Source organism: Dermacentor albipictus, chromosome 1, assembly GCF_038994185.2.
Source record: "Dermacentor albipictus isolate Rhodes 1998 colony chromosome 1, USDA_Dalb.pri_finalv2, whole genome shotgun sequence".
Classification (NCBI taxonomy): domain Eukaryota; kingdom Metazoa; phylum Arthropoda; class Arachnida; order Ixodida; family Ixodidae; genus Dermacentor; species Dermacentor albipictus.
The window spans coordinates 327,055,710-327,073,367 of NC_091821.1; positions in this window are offsets into that span (position 1 = coordinate 327,055,710).

Below are 17,658 nucleotides of genomic sequence, written 5' to 3' on the forward strand. Positions count from 1 at the left end.
ATCGATCCTTTAGTCTTCTGCTCGGTAGCCAGCGCCATAGCTGCTTATACATCTCGGGGAGTAAAAAAGTATGTATGTATGTATGTATGTATGTATGTATGTATGTATGTATGTATGTATGTATGTATGTATGTATGTATGTATGTATGTATGTATGTATGTATGTATGTATGTATGTATGTATGTATGTATGTATGTATGTATGTATGTATGTATGTATGTATGTATGTATGTATATGTGTGTGTGTATGTATGGTGCATTTTGGTGAACATTGCATAAACCAAGATGCTATTCTGGTGCCTATATGGGGCACGTAAATGCTGACTTCAGTCACCTCTTACAGATGATCTCGCTCTGAGTTACGATGGCACCCGTCCCTGGAAGCCATGCTCCCCACCCTTTCCTCCTTTGGCGTATTTCATTTGGCGCGCGTGGTGCTCGGCATGTTTAGCGTGTACTTGCACTCAGCTGTTAATCCTTGCGAATGAATTGCAGCAATAAATTGTAGCTCTCTTCTCCTCTGTTTATCGGTTTTACCCACATTCTAGAAACAGCGTACACCAACTAGAAAACGTGTACTTTTCTTGTGCGGGAAGAATCCTTTTTTTGCCTCCTAATGGCCATGGTGTGACCACCTACTTGCGATATAAAGTAAAATCCCCTGTTTTGCAAATTTGTAGCCCATGCACTGTCGCTCGCCGCAGTGGCTAAGTGCGTATGGTGTTATGTGGCTGAGCACGAGTTCCCGAGCTCGATTTCCGTTCACGGCAACCGCGCTCTTATGGTGTTGTAATGCAAGAACGCTCATGTGCCAGGCATTTGGCGCGCCTTAAAGAACTCTAAGAAGTGAAAATTGATCCTTAGCTCATCACCATGGCTTCCCTCATAACCTATTGCGCTGTCTCTGGATGGTAAACCCCCCAATTTAATTTAAGCAGCTCTGCTGAAGCAAGATTGGGTTACATTAAACCTGCGCAAGATATTTGCCTCTGATAAGGGCAACGAAAGCCTGCGTTTCTCTATTCTATTCTACTCTGAACAGGCTTTTTACCACTGTTTACCAGTGTTCATTGCATAAGACATGCACATTCCACACGCCACATCCCTTTTTACGGCACGTATACATGTGCTGCAATCCAAGCTGACAGTTCTTCACAGTGCGTATGCAAATAGCTCGCTAAGGCAACCTGAACAATGCCCTTCGACATACGCTTTTACATGCTTTTCATGCGTTTATTTAGGCACTGAATGCTTAGAAACTTGATCGAAATATACAGCGATGGTGTTCTTGTAACAATAAAAGCTGTCGTCGAGCTTGTTTTTTTTTTTTTTACCGGGCTTAGATACACGTACAGAAATATACACTCTTCTAAGCACTCCCATCCGCTCTCTATGTTTGCCACGTGACCAGCTTCCCATACTTCCCACACATACACGATTTTTCACTTTGAGACTCCTAATGTTAACGCAATAAAAACATCGGTCTCTTTATGAATAAACATGCTCTATATTGGCATTGGTTACCACAAGAAAACACGTCTTACTATACCGTCACCTAATCATAAAGTGTCCGAAGTTTAGCGCGCTACCTCGGATAGAAGCGTTGCTCAACCTTTCCGTGGTCAAAACCTAGGAGGCAGGTCATGTATACATAGAGAGATAGAGAGAGGAAATTTAATGGATGCTCGAGAGGTTTGCCCGGTGACATGCCTAGCATGCTACTCCAGATAGATAGGGGGAAAGTGAAATGTTGTGCAAAGTTCACAGCAAACATACACAATGTACACAAAACACAGCACTTGACACTTGACTGAAGGGTCTCACTGAGATGAGTGTATCTAAGAAAACAATAACCTACCCTTGTTGAGCGAGATTCAAAGGCAGTGAGAGAGAGAGAGAGAGAGAGAGGGCTCTTTATTAGAAAAACAGAGAATTTTGCCGGCGCGTATATAACCGCTGGCATGCTACTCTGTATAGGGATGGGGAATGGGATTAAAAGATTTCAGATAAGAGTGGTAGAAAAAAAAGGATAAAAATAAATATGAAATGTCCGACTGGACCTGATACTAATTTTACAGGTGACATGGCGGGTAAATTTAGGCTTTTGTATAGGAAGGATGCAATTCTTAAAGCTTTCCTATTTGACCAATTTCTGTCAGGTATTTGAACAATAAATCCAAAACCCGTCGCTGTTTCGAAGGGCCGGGCATAGGACCTAAGATGGTCGGTAACGTTAACGGTTCGGGGCAAATCATGTCCATTTGGTGCTCAAAAAATTGTCTCTCGTCGCGGTACGCGGGGCATTCTAGTAATACGTGCTCAATTGTCTCTAAGTTCCGACAGTTATCACAGTATGGGCTAGTGGTAAGTCCTATGCGGTACAGATAATTGTTCGTGTATGCCACGTTCAGTCGAAGACGATGGTACAATGTCTCTAAGTGTCGAGGAAGTGGTCGTGGAATTTTCGGTCTCATTTCTGGGTCAATGTAACGTAGGAAGTTGTCTTGGTGAAGCGGCAGATTCAAGATGCGGTCTTTTTCTTGATAGGCATATTTTTTTGCCATGGTTGAAGCGTCGGCTTTTGTAAAATATGTTCTTCTGAATTTGCGGTATTGGAGTCCATTTCTGGCAGCTTCGTCCGCTCTTTCATTTCCCGAAATGCCGGCATGGCCAGGTATCCACTGGAACTTTATGCAATGCCCAGCAATCTTAGCCCTGTGGTGAAGATAAGCAATGTCAAATGCTGCTGGTTGATTACTGCAACGCTTGTGCCTGTTCCATATACTTTGTAGGGCTGCTTTTGAGTCTGTGAATATCACCCATGTCTTTGTCGGCTGCTGTCGAAGTATATACACAAGGGCCTCCTTAATGCCATAGAGCTCCGCTGAAGTAGATGATGTCGCTCGCTCAAGACGAAACGAGAATCGTTGTCCTGTAGAGGGAACAAAAAGTCCGCATGATGAACGATGTGGAGTTGTAGAGCCATCTGTGAAAATGTGCGTTGCGGCTGCGTATTCTTTGTGCATATATTCTAAAGCTATCTGATAAGTCGCTGCTTGCGGCATTTTCTTTTTCGAACTGATTCCAGGTATGTATGGTACGATTTCCAGTGGGGACAGTGTCCATGGTGGAATGTTTCGCGGCATAATTCGTGACGCCTGAGCAGGAATCGAAATAGATATGCTTCCGACGGCCTGCCCAAAGCTGGATGTAGCACGGGTTCTGGAAATATCCTTTAAAAAGTGATTCTTCGTATGAATGACGTGGCGGAGGTGTATCCGAAGTGTCTCCTGCGAACATAGCACTTCCAGAGGCAGGCATCCGGCTTCTGCTACAGTCCCTGAGCGGGACGACCCCTTCGGAAGGCCAAGACATACGCGAAGGCAGTTGTTTCGTGCTGCCTCGAGTTTTCTCTTGCTTGTGGGAGACACTTTGTGCAGGATCGGGAGGTAATATCGTAGTGTTCCGTCGACGTAGGCCTTATGGAGGAGCACCATTGATCGACAGTTGCTGCCCCACTGTGATCCGGCTAAAAATCGGAATACGTGCGACGCCGAGGAAATCTTCTCACTCAGTTTTTTCACTTGGGGCGACCATGTGAGGTTCCTATCGATCGTCACTCCAAGAAACCTTTGCGTCTTGACGTATGGAAGGGCGCGACCACCCAACACTAGTGGGTATTTTTCCATACGCCTCCGCGTGAAAGCCATGGCAACGCTTTTGTCGGGGGACAATTTCAGACCCCTTGGATTTAGGTAGGCCGATATATTTGCTAGCACTCTCTGGAGGCGTTGTTGGGTGGTACTGCGGGAACGCGCCGCACTCCAAATGCAGATGTCGTCCGCATACAGTGTGATTTTGACGCCAGGGGGCAGGTTTCTTTTCAGATGGATGAGGACTAAATTAAATAATATCGGGCTTAACACAGCTCCTTGTGGCACTCCCTTCTCGACGGCATAAAGCGCTGTGGGGCCATCCGGGGTACACATGAAAAGTTGGCGTCCTTGAAGATAGTCTGCAATCCATGCGTAGAGCCGTCCTCCAAGACCAAGAGTTTCCAAAGCGTCAAGTATCGCTGTATGATAGACCGAATCATATGCTGCCTGAATGTCTAAAAATAATGCAGTAGGTATGTTTCCAGAGACCAATTCCTCTTCAAGTGATGAAACCAAGGCAATAACATTATCAATTGCGGATCTATTTTGCCGGAAGCCATTCATTTCCTCCGGGTAAACTTTTGCAGTTTCCAGGAACCAATTTAGTCGTTTGTAGATCATTTTTTCGAATAGCTTCCCTACGCAGCTAAGCAGAGATATGGGTCTGAAGGAGGCGTAATTCGTTGGCTGCTTTGATGGTTTCAATATCGGAATGACTTTCGCAAGCTTCCATTCCGTAGGAACCTCCCCAGTTATCCATGAGGCGTTGTAGTACTCCAGAAGGCGTAGGCGAGATGTGTGGCATAGTTTTGCGAGCGCTTCATAACTCACGCCGTCATGGCCAGGTGATGATCGCTTGTTTACGTCGCTGATTGCTGCCGTGAGCTCTTCGATGGTGAATGGTAATTCTAAGTCAGGAAGGGTAGCTCGAGGTGGACTAGGCTGACGATTTGCAATTTGCCGCAAAGGTTGTGCCCCGTTGGAAAGGAGCCTGCAGTACTGCTCTGCCACCTCTTTCAGGGATGCGCGTTCATGTAATGAGAGGGCGATAAAAGGATAAAGCTGTTGCGGCTCTTTGCAAAGGCAGTGCTAGTCCATTGGCAAAGGACGGGCCTTGGTTCAAAGGATGACAGCTGGTATATAATGTATATAGCCTGCAAGCATAGATTAGGTGGGCTATAGCTTCCTACAGTTTGTACATAGGGCACAGTGGTGGCGTTATCCTTTTGATTTTGAATGGTGAATACTTCGTGTTTGCGCGTTCCGACGAACATGGTGTTAGACATGCCTTTGAGCGACACACCGCATTGACACAGCTGAAACGCGTCACATATGATGCCGTGTTCGGCCTCCTTTCTCGCGCATCCCTCTGGACATGCTGCACCATCTGGTGGCACCGCCTCGCTATCCACGCATTGCGCACGTGTAAACATATATTGAGGCAATATTTCTGACTATATAGGACGCGAGTTCGATTCCTTAAAACGGCTCCTGCAACATGCCTGGGGCGAGGAAGCTGTTAGTGAAAGCAGCGCTGGGGATTTGTAGTGACGAATGTCCTATAGGGATACACTGGCACACGAGTGGTCACAAGAACATTGGCTCCGAGACATGATAAACGCCGCACGGACGAATTATGCTGGGGACAGCTGTCACTGCAACTATTGTGCAAACAAGCACATTATCTTTTTGACTATCAATATTTTCCGGTTAATCTTTATCCACTTAAGTAACAGAGCTTAGCACGCGTGATCACTCGCGTTCAATAGTGGCAACGCGACTACTACATGCTTGTAGAAGCACCTGTTACTATGCACAGTATTAAATTTTGTACAGCCGGAAGAACGGACGTAATAATCGATCCTGTAGCTACAGCAACCCTAGCAATAGAGAGGACTTGAATGAGTGGATGTCTTTTTTGATAGAAAACTTTCCAGTTTTTGCTTTGTTGTGTCCAACACCCTGAAGCCAGTCAGTTTTCTGTAACATGAAACTACACGCGTTTTGTTTCAAGATTCGGGTTTCTTTTATTCAAAGAAAGAAAGCGAAAGTGACCAGGGTCATTTTATACTTTTCATCTGGTTATGAAACTTCCCCGAAGGTTTCATATAAGGACAGAAGGTGATACCAGAGGCGCTGGCATAAGTAGAAGGTGAACAATCTGCCACACGTATGGTCGGGCTGCGCGGTCATGCAAATTTTTCAGGGGGAAAGGTGCGTCTCCCACATTTATTTCAGCATGTTTGCATAGGGAACATGCAACAGGAACTTTTAACAATATGATTTAATGTTTGATGTGTTTGAGTAAAAATTATACACGACACCGTTTCATGATCGACTCGCCTCCCTAGTAGCCTTCCTTGCACAGACTGTTTCGTTCGGCTGTTGGGTAGTCGGTTATACTTGATTAGCAATTTAAGTGTTAGTTATTAGTTGATAAGTTAATTAAGTTTGCTTAGGTATTATAGTTAGGTAGGCTATTGGCGAATAATTTCGATATTTCAGTTAGATAAATTAATCAGTAGGTTACTTTATTTGTTTGATTAGTTAATTAGCTTTGCTAGGTTATTTAGTTAGCTTAGTTGGTATATTACTGAGTTATCATTATTTAATTAGTTTATTGGTTGAGTTTCTTTTGTTACTGTAGTTTGTTACGTTAGTTATCATTGACTTTAGTTAATGTACTCGTAGTTGTTAGATTAGTTAGTAGATTAGATTAGTTAGTTATTATCTTGATAAGTATTTTAATAATTACCTATTGGCTTGGTTAGTTAACGAGCTAGTTAGCTTTGTTAGTATAGTAATCAGTAATTGGTTGGTAATTAGTTTAGTAATAATCTGGAACAATTTAGTTGCTCTTCATAAATCTATCGATTTGATAATTAGTAGTTTAGTTTCCAGTTGGTTAGCTTTGTTAGTTTGAAACGCAGGTGTTTCTTACGCGTGATTACATATAATTGCGACGTCACCTTGCTCTGTAGTCGCGGTTCCTAACGCCGGGGTAGTTCAAGTGTACAATTTAATAAATTAGTGAATGTACTATTGCGAAAGCACTTGAATCTGGAAATGAAGCAAGGCGTTGTAGTTGTTTTGATATTGTTCGCGTTTAAGCTTATAGTCACTGTTCAGAAACAGGGCGGCGATTTGCACGCTGTGTCGACATTATTCATGCGCCAATAGGCAGTCGACCTTTGCGCAATAGCGAGCGTACTCCCAGAACCCCTGCGGCATTCATTCGACGCCTGCTCCAGTGCACCTTCTACTTGCGCCAGCGCCACGGCGGGTCCACCGCAGGCGCTATTTGAAACTCTCTCATAGCGTTACGTGGATGTTTCGTGACCGTATTACTGATACGAGATTAAAACATATATATATATATATATATATATATATATATATATATATATATATATATATATATATATATATATATATATATAAATAGAGAGAGAGAGAGAGAGAGAGAGAGAGAGTGAGTGAGTGAGTGAGAGAGAGAGTGACCGTTCAGGAAAAGAGCAGTGCGTAGCAGCTCACCCCCTAAATTACGAAACGAAGTACCTTGTGCACCTTAAACATTTGCCCGATTTCAAATGTGGGCTGTAACTGGGCAAATAAGTACCGTGCAGAAATTTTCATATATATGAGGATGAAACAACGCTGGAGGACCTGCTCGTTAATGACAAATACCGTGCAGCTTTTTAAACAATTTTTTTTATTTTTATCCCGCTAGCAGTTGCCGTGGTGGTTGTGGCGTTCTTTATACAGTAATACACTCAAGGAGCAGCAGCAAATGAAGCAACTGAAGTGACGTCCTCTTTCTGGAACTAATTTATTAGGTTCAGCCGCAACTTGTACATACAAAACCACTCATTTATGCAATGTCTTCGAAGTAGTTAAGCCTTCCTCGTAGTACTGATTAAAATGTCTTGTCAGGTGAAGCATTGTGCACTGTGACAACAGTGGAGAAATAAGTCTTGTCTCAAAATAAGTTTAAGCCCGGAAGCATTACGTTGCCTACTTTGCAGCATGGAAATTGTCGCAGATATCACTGATGAAAAAAGCTTTTTATGTTAAACATTTATTAGGTAAATATTCTTATTGCTCATACAGTATATATAGACTAGAGCAACAAAAAATCGTTAGTGGTATTTGAAGGAAAGAAAGAAACAATCTAACCAACTAGACCACTAGATGAACCGCGGAGAAAAAATACTGCTAAAGCAGTGAAGCAAAATTAAACGCTGTATTTTGATACACTGGCTCAATGCATTAAAAGAAATGTGTGTTATGTCGTGCCGCGCGTTGTGTCATTAAAGCTGAAATCGGTGGCCGTCCATAACATGTGGTATGTCTTTCTTTACCCCCTATTTCAAATTTTGTGTGATTTTAATTACGAGGTGTACCTTTTTATTATCACTACACTTCCTTTGTTTGCAAAAGATCAAATAGGCAAACACTTTATGCAGCGTGCAACATATTTAGCCAAAAAATGGCTTATTCTGGAGATTTGCTACACGAGGTCATGGATAAAACACACTGCGCCTTCATTTAGCGCCAAAAGAATGCAGACAGACCTCTCCTGCGAAGGGGCAGCCTCTTAACCGACTGATGACTTCACGTTACACATTATTATTACTACTAAGTTTAGTAGTTTTTCTGGTATTGAACTTTTGCGGAAGAGAGGTGCGCCTAGAAAGCATAATTCAGTAAATGCGGCTGCACGTTGCTTTCATTTCTTGTTACGATAGTTGGTCGAGAAGGTGGTCTAGAGCATTGTCTCTCCTCGTTTTTTTCTTTTGCTTGCAGTTCTCGTTGCAGCCGTTGTCACTGGTTGACAAGAATCCGGAGACACCTAAGCATTTGTTATGAGTTGTGGTTGCGAATGCATTAATGTTCCCTCGAACGGCGCTGAGTGGTCCTTAGAATCTCGCGATGCGAATAATGCTTTCGTGTTTCGCTGCGGGATGTGTTATCGAGGCGATCCGCTTCCGCCTCGCGCTTTCTAATGGCTTCGTGCTGTCTCCTAGCGCGTTGCACCGCTGCTCGTCCCGCCCGCCGTGTATTAGAAGAGTTGACGATGCTGGATTTCGCTGCCTTCCTCATAGCTCGTTTTGCTGCATTCTTCCGCTGCCTTGCTTTGTCTGCAGTGCACTGGCGTGGACGGCCACGTTTCACTACTGCCGAGGCTAAGACCGCTGATGATGCAGATGCTTCAAGCGACATAGCGGTACACAGTGCTTAAAGTCATACAAATCAAATTAAAGTCACTTTCATTTGTAGAACACCCAGAACAGCCTGTTAAATTGTGGAGAAAGTTGCTTTCACTACAATGCTTGAAGTTAACTTATTCAGCGCCAATCGGTAAGTAAAAAAGTGAACATCCCAGGCACAACATCCGTGGCCTGTGAGAGTTGTGACAAAACCAACTGTCACGTAAAATCTCATTTAGTCATTTAGGAAGGCTCTAGTGCGGCACACATCAAACCCAATATCGCAAGGAGCACATTGCACAGTCTTGACAAGGCGTATACGTTTCCTTCTTTTTATGCTATTCTTTGTCCGTATCACTACCGCTTTCGACTGCACGTTTAGTCTTATTCTGAGTGGAAGAATTCTCACTGATTTCCCCTTTCCGGTCATTTCTTTGTGGAGAGTTCCCATGACATGTTCCATCCAACGATGACGCGATTTTTCTTGTTACCAACTTTAATAGTGAATTAGGGTGGCCGATTCACTCTTTCGAATCGAGTTGGAAGGCGCTCCACAACCGAGTCACAGAAAGCAAGAGCCAACCCTACGGCAGGTTACTTGTACTGATACTTGTAAAATGCTCAGTGCTCTCCCGCCTAATAGTCTGCCATCAGTGGCTTTTATCATCAGTGATGCAATCATTTGCGGCACTCAGTACGATAAATTGCGAAGAGCAGTAATACAGGCAAGGGCTAACAGGGCTGTCGCATCCCTTGTTTTGTGATCCTTTTATCACCCCTCAAGTGCAGACAAGCTACATCACTTGTTATATACGCACTATACAAGAGAATTAGTGCTGAATTAATAATGAAATTTAAGTTCGTTGCCCTCAGCAAAGTAGTAGGCAGCTAATGAAGTTCACAACAGATTAGTTAATTAGACGTCTATTGATTTCGCAACTCCCCTGCGACAGTTTTCGGTGAACTAATACCCCGCGAAAGAAGTGGGAACGCTAGCTAATCTAGGGGAGAGCCGACAACCGTCCATGGGACTATATGGATTATGTGTGCATGGTCGAGTGCTTGTTCTCTCAAAGAAGGTCGTAGGCACCAGCGTTCCAGACAGCCGAATCTTCTGTTAAGACTTCAGAGTTTGAGGGTATTGTACCAAGATGCGTATCAAGCACCCCAAGAACATGTGACATCAAGCCGAGTTCTTAGTTCTGCAATCTCAAAGCAAGAGCACGCGCTGTCTTCAAAGCGCGTCTGGGACCGCGAATGACATTATAACGCTGAAGTGGGTTCATTCACTCCTTAACTGAGCACGACCTAGAGTTACAAAACTGATTTACACTGTCTGAAAGCGGCTGTGTGCGCTGCCATTCTTCTCTGTCGTTGTTTGTTGGCACTTCGTTTTCAGTGTCGGCATTGTTTGTCGATCTGCAGACTTGCCGGGACATTATTTGTTATACTTAATAGCTCAATTCGCTTCACTGCCACTGGCTGGTACGTTACCGTGACCTTCCTCACTTCGTCCATGTTGTCGTCGAGCGACACCGTGGATTCTTAGACGCTTTAGGCCACACTCAGATGTCACGGTACCTTGACAGTGTTTGATGTTCTGCTCACAGGAACGCGCGGCTTTCGTTTCTAACCTTCTTTTACGTGTAATATCCCCAATTGTGTTTTATGTTGCTTAGAAACATCTTTACTTAGTGCTTCTTTCGCGGATAGTTTTTCTCTGAACTTGTGACCCTTTGCTCTCTGTGAGATAGGGCGGGCGAGGTAGGGTGCATAGACTGACAACCGTGGTGAGGGAGAACACGCTTGTTCTTATCTTGGTTGCTTTTTTGAATGGCCCCTGCGTCTGAAAACAATAAAAGCCACTTTTCCTGCATCTCATTCCGTATCACGCTTTCTGAATAGCTCTACACACTTTAGCTGGTAGCTGCTAGCGCACGCGCAGCACGCTGCGTATACGTTCAGAGAAAAAAGACAGCAAATTCTCGACAGCGAGCTTCGGTGCTCCGTTCAAGTCATATAGTGAATGTAGCAAATGCGCTCACTTCTCCCTTTGTTGTGTCACTGTGTCAGATAATAAAAAAAGGCACTGGATGGTGTAGGGTGATTAAAAGGAGATCGAACAACAATTTTTTCAAAACCGACACCATATATTCTCATTGGAAGGAAAGTACGCAGGAATTACCTAATGGCACTTAAATCATAGTGTGTTCGCTTGCGTCTTCCTGTGCGCTAATTTTCCGTCAGTCTGAAATGATAGTGGGCTAGCCTTACGTCACCGGTAGATTAAGTCAGGCTTCGTTGATTCGTCAGTTCCACATTTTTAAAATAAATGTCTGTGCAACAGAGGTTGGCATCAAGGGTTATGCCCGCGATTCTTTCTATATTAGGCAAATAGTACTTGTACAAAAATATGCCGGCTAAAACAAACAAACTAGATAAAGGTAAAGTGACAATAACTAACAAAGATAAGCTCGGTAAAACGGACGCAGAAGAGAATATCAACATAAAAGGTAAATTTATGTTCTGAAGCACTAACGCAGGGTTCACATGAAATTCAAAGTGGCACATGGTACGTCCCAACACAAAGTTTGCACAGCAAGTAATCTGAATTAGTAACACAGAACAGTCACATGTAATTAACTTGTATTTTCAGGAAGCACATTCTACCATAAAATATATGTAAGCTACACCACCTTCAAGGTCAAGGGCAATTCGCCAATGCACTAAACAGTCACGCACAACGAGAGAACATAGTATGCTCTAGTATTTATCTGCAATTCTTGGCAGTGTCAAAAATTATTTTTAGTCTCCATGAGGGCCCTTTTGTTGCAGTTCGACTGTTGGGTATGGCCCCAATGCTTTGTCCAATGACAGTGCCCGCTTGTCTAGAGCTCACAATTTATCGCGCTATTTCTTTCTGTGCTGAGCATAAATACCGCATTGCAACAAGAGATGTTCAATATCTTTTTTTTTTTCGGGACGAGGAAACGTTTTGTTCTTTATTGCCTTCTGCCATTGGCCGGCTGTTTTAACTAATATTATACCCACCAACAGGATTGGCTGGAAGTTTCTCGTAATTATAGCGCAAGAGAGAATGCGGGCCCCGATTCCGAGCAGGCGCAAACCGCACTTTCGAAAAAAACGCTTTATGTACACTGCGCCTGTATGTAATCTGTGTATCACTGTTTTGAGAGAAAGATTAACCATTACTGGATTAGTGAGTTGTATGTTTGGGTTAATCTGAAATTAAACACAGTTTCGAGCACAGTTTTCAAGCTAGCTAACTTTCGATAATCGGAATGAAAGTTGAACTAAAGTCTAGACTGCATCGCTTTGTTAGAGAGGTTTCAGATGAGCCTCATTTTCAGTTTTCGACGCACCTGCTAATCTATCTGTCTCTGTGTTGCCTTGAATACCAAAGTGACTATAATTCCCGGAAATAAACTTCCAGTTTGCAAGTTTATCACGTTGGTAATGTGGTTTGTAATTCACATACTAGATCATGATCATTTCTGTTCATGCTAGTGCGATTAATGCTCAGTAAAGATCTTTGAGAGTCACTCCAGGTGACAAATTTGAGTGGTTGTAGTTGTGAGCATATAAAGGTCAAGGTAGACATAGCGGAATAAGGTTCTGCTGTGGTGGTGGTAGTGACGCTTGATAATTTGAGCTTTCTCTGTTGTGTCGTATAGGGTATGCAAAATGCAGACGTTGAACCCTTAATTTCACTCAATCCATCTGCGTAAACCTGAATTGAATCTCTGCAGGCATAGTACTAGATAAGCCATTGTGTTAACTGTTTCACAGCTATTTCCGGCAGGTCACACTTAAGAGTTTCCCAATACTTTGTCGCAAACCTCTTGTACAGATAGCATCCATGAGGGATACTTAGCTTCTTCTTACCGATGCTTGGCATGTACATTGTTTAGTTCCTGGAGAAGCGGGTGATTGGTATGCTGCGTTGCGAGGAGAAAATAATGGCGCCATGTCTCAACTAATCTGGGTGCCCGAAAGGAAGGCTGGCGTACCTCTGCTATTACTAAAGCATCCGCCGTTGCACGTGGTATGTCAAGACATATACGCTGAATCCTAGCCAGAAGGCAGTCAAGAGCTTCCTGCGAAGAGGAGGAGACAGTTTGAAAGAAGGGGCAGAATGCGCTATTCTTTGCTTTATGATTGTTCAGTGCCCAGAAGCAGTGATGATGTTGAACAGCCCCACTTCGTTCCTACAATGAGTCGTAGAACATTTATCACCACGGTAACGTTCTGTTCAATGTACTTTAGTAGCATTGCCTATGTTAGTCCTGTGTCAAGCACAACACCTAAGAACTTATGCTGCCGACCATGACTTACAGCTGTTTAACCTTTAAATAGACTAAACTTTTGCCGGAGTTCTCATATCGGTCTTCTTATGTGACAGTGTCTTGGTTCTACTGATTAAAAAAAGTATATTGATGTCATATTGGTCTAGTTGCAGGCTCTCCTATATGAATAGCATGTTTGAGCTCGAAAACCATATGCATACATTGTCTGCATGCATTGATTAGGGCAGGGAGGCAGGCGAAGCCCTAGGCAGCTGGTACATAATACAATTAAGTAGAAAATTACTTAACAGGCTTCCTTACGGAACACCGTGTGTCACTTTGTACTCTGATCTAAGTCAACTGTATTGTTGAATACTGTCATTTCCTTTAGAAAATCAGCAAAACCACGTAGAGACCGTCCACAGATGCCTGACTGAAGCAGGCCGTGTAAAACATGGATGTATGAATACTTGTTGCTGGGCTAGTTGTTTCATCTTATTCCGCGAAGTTAAGATGCAACCAAGGGAGGAAAAAAATATTTAGGACAGGGAAGAGCTCTTTCCTCTGCTAAAGCATTTTCCGCCGTTGGATGCGTCTTAACCTTGCGGAAAACATGGATGTGACTTGCCGTATCAAGAGCCCACCTTATACCGAGAAATACAGCAGCAGGTATTTGTCACATTGCTGTTCAGGTTCTACATGCGCGACAAGATCCATGATTGCGCCCAAGGGGCAACGCCGCCTGCGGAACCCCACCATGTTATTACGAGCTGACCAATACCCAAATTCCCTGAGAATTCCCTCTGGGAGTTTTCTTCTCGCTACTGAAGCGTGGTGTAATAATTTTCTATATTGTTTTATACAAACGCCGCTTTTAGGCTGACTCGATTAAATGTATCCAAAAACAGAGGTGTCTAACTGGGCTTCAAGACTAGAATTACTGTCTATGTTTTTCAAAATAGCAGTATCACATACAGATGTATGATATACATCTGTCATTTTAGAGCTGGGAAATAATGAAACATCCGTTTCAGATAGCAATCCTAATTACGTGATCACTGGCAGTGATTTAGAGGTTTAACTTGTTCTTTCGACATCGCTCACCAAGGTATTATAGAATGTATCACGTCAAACCTTAACCTGACCGCTTAGACGTTTATGTTTTGAACTTCGAATTTCACTAGTCATGTAGTCGAGTAGTCGAGTAGAGTATTTCATTTCCACATTAAAGCACACTAATGCACACAAGTGGCAGAGATGGTGGAAAAAGGTAGCGTAACAGCAGATTCAGTGGCACTGCTTCGCTTTGACACCTTGCAAAATTATGGCAACGTAAATACAACAAGAAATGCGCGAATACTCAGCATAATAATAAAGAATTCGAATTCGACAACACAATAAGTAGGTAAACAAAACTCACAAGAACGTACATCACCAGTAAAGCATATGTTTTATTGCATGCACAGTGAAAAATGCACTGCTGTGTTTACTATTTCCCGTAAAATATATAGGCGTCCGTAATATTATTCGATGGCACTGCTATACCGCGCCGTCATATATTTGCAGTAATTTCCCGCAAACAACACTGCCATCTTTAATTTTATTCTACGGTACAGCAATAACACGCCGCCATATACACAGCAATTGCACATGAAAAATACTGGCTTCAGTAGTTTCATAACAAGGCCCCACAGTGACATTCCGTCGTATTTACAAGTATTTGAGCAGTCTTTGTGGAAGTTCTCGAACTGTGCTCCTTCCATAAAAATGAACATTCTACATTTATTATTCGTCATCAGTAGACTATCTGGTTCACTGGAAAAGTGTCCTTTATTATCCTTGTTGCAGAGCCATCCTGCTTTACCAGGCAAAAGTTACATTATAGTTCACTAGCTATAAGTTGCATCTGAAGCAGGACAAATAGAAAGCACCCTCTGAAAGAGGTAGCTGAAATGTGTTAATGCTAAAATGACGACATAGCGTATTTCTTTGTTAGTTGCGATCGTGATTTTTAAATGCTGCAGTAAAGGTCGCAAGCAATGCAAGGTGCAAAAAGAAGGTTTATTTTGGTTTTATTCATCGAAATGTTGCAACAAAATGCAATGAGCTAAATGGGTGCTTCGCCATTTAGTTTTGGAAAGCCGAAGTGTAAATTACGGTTGCTTCAACAGTTAGTTCTAAAAACAAGAAAGTGAGATAAAACAATTACCTTTTGGGTAACTATGTGTTGCTCTTCACAACCGTGAGCTGCTTGAAAGAGACGTTTGACAGCGGATTTCGCTTCATTATCATCATTATGGATGCCGTAGAAAACACGCATTCCACGTCACCTGACGTCGCATTCACGGTGAGAATGGCCCTTACGAGGCGGGAAAGCAAGGGAAAGCGTCTACATTTCACTTTACAAGTATCAGAGGCTACAAGTATCAGGTCAAGTATCAGGTCAGAGGCTTAACTGTGTCTGCGCAAGTTCCCTCTGTAAGGTAGAGAAATTTCCCCTGCAATAGATCCAGGCGGGCATTTTAATTCTGACTCATGTTTTTAAACATCATTGTGCTTGGCCCTGCTTCAGAGTCTGCATTCGCGACGGTGCAGGCGCTGCCCTGCACTAGCAGAAGAGGCCCACTCCCCTGCACAGCAGAACGCATCTGCTGTGCAGGGGAGTGGGAACACGAAGAAGACCTACACCGTGAGTCTAGGAGGGCACCCATCAAAGAAACAGAGTCAGTTTATGTGCTTGCGAACCACTTCTGCTGGCAGCTGTAGGCCTTTAGCCCCCTCTTTGCAAAGAAGTGTGCCTTTGCTTGAAGATTCCGCAGGAGAAACTTCGATATTTCGCAGTGCAACAAGCAAAAGCCTGGTTGTCTTGTGCCTACTTCGCAGCAAACCCGTGGCTTCCGCTACAGGGGAAAGAAGCTCACTAAAGTCTGTCGCCAGCCTTAGTTGGCAGAGAGTTTCGATCTTCCCCTCTGGTTAACCTCCCTGCCTTTCCCCTTTCCTCTCTCTCTCTCTCTCTCTCTCTCTCTCTCTCTTTTCATGCTTCGATGACTCGAAAAAGTGGTAACGAGCTTTCTCATTATTCGCAGCTGCGAGTCCACCTCGTCGCATTGTGAAATTTCAAATGCAGACTGGCCACATTCAACACTTCTTCCGTGTCGGTAGTGCTCTTGCGTATAGATGCAACGATGGCGCCGCATTTTTGTACGATTTCCTCGAATTTGGGTCCTAAAGTAAAGTGACGACGACAATTAGGGCGTATTGCCACTGCAGGTATAGGTAGCGCAAACGGAAAATGTTGTCAAGAGCAGCCTTTCGATGAACAGGCACAGAGCTGCACCCAGCGGTGAACGCCGATGTTATCTCAGGCTGGCTTGCCAGTCCTTTCTCTTGTGGCGTGTGCTCACGTTCGTGCCTTCTTTTTAGGTGCCGAATCAAATTAGCTGAAACTCCGTGTATGTATGTGCATGTATTGTTTCGGAACAAAGCTCGCAGCGTGCAGCTTGTTTGTTTTCATCGCGAGTAATTTCAAAAAATTGTTTGCAATGTGCCATGTTGGCAGACTTACTGCGTGCGTGAGCCGCCGGGCGCATGAGCCACTGTGGCAGTGGGTTATGGAAGTGCTTTTTATTTGCAATAGAAGGCTGGAAAGAAGGCTGCGGGTGGTAGCACAAAAAGCCGAGGGGGATGCTTCGAAGCATTGTCTAGCATTCACAGTATGAGCAAACTACTAATTGAACCGTTGTGCTTTCTTTGATACAGACGTTCAATGAAAGGAAGGGTTCCCATGTTGAGAAGGTGACATTTATTGATTGTCACGGTGCAAGTACAAAGGAAACGCACGTGAACCAATGAGAAACACATTTAAGACCTCTAATACTGATGTACCACAATCAAGTAAAAGGAAGGTGCAATAGTGAGTACAAGAGCACGCACAAACATGGGCAACTCTGAAGGTTGTGAAGCATAACTTACATTTGTAGTGCTGGTATATGCATATGTACAGCTAAAATGCCTAATAAAATCAAAGGTTCTACCACTCACCTCGCCCTGTCACGCGAAGATAGTGAACTCTGTTTCGCCCGTTCATTGCTGCTCAAGGGAGTTGGTCTAAGTCTGCCGCTAAAGTTATCCGAACTTCTTTTTGTGAAGTAATATGTTTACAAGGATACTATATACAGTAAATTGATAATTAAAACAAATTGCAGTCACTAAAGCTTGGTCTGACTACAGAAAGGCGTTTTCCGCGTCGCCACGGTGACACGCTCCCACTTCGGTCTACCTGCATGTCCACCTGCACGACAAACAGGTTAGGGAGCAACCCCAATGGGTCAATAAACATAACAATACTACCTATAAAGTATAAAACCCATGCAAGCGATCTTGCGCCCGACGACGACGAGCGACGCGATGCAGACTGTTGCCGCATTCGCTCGCCGCCTACAAGTAGTACACACCACGCGAGTGACAACATTGAGCGACGTCAT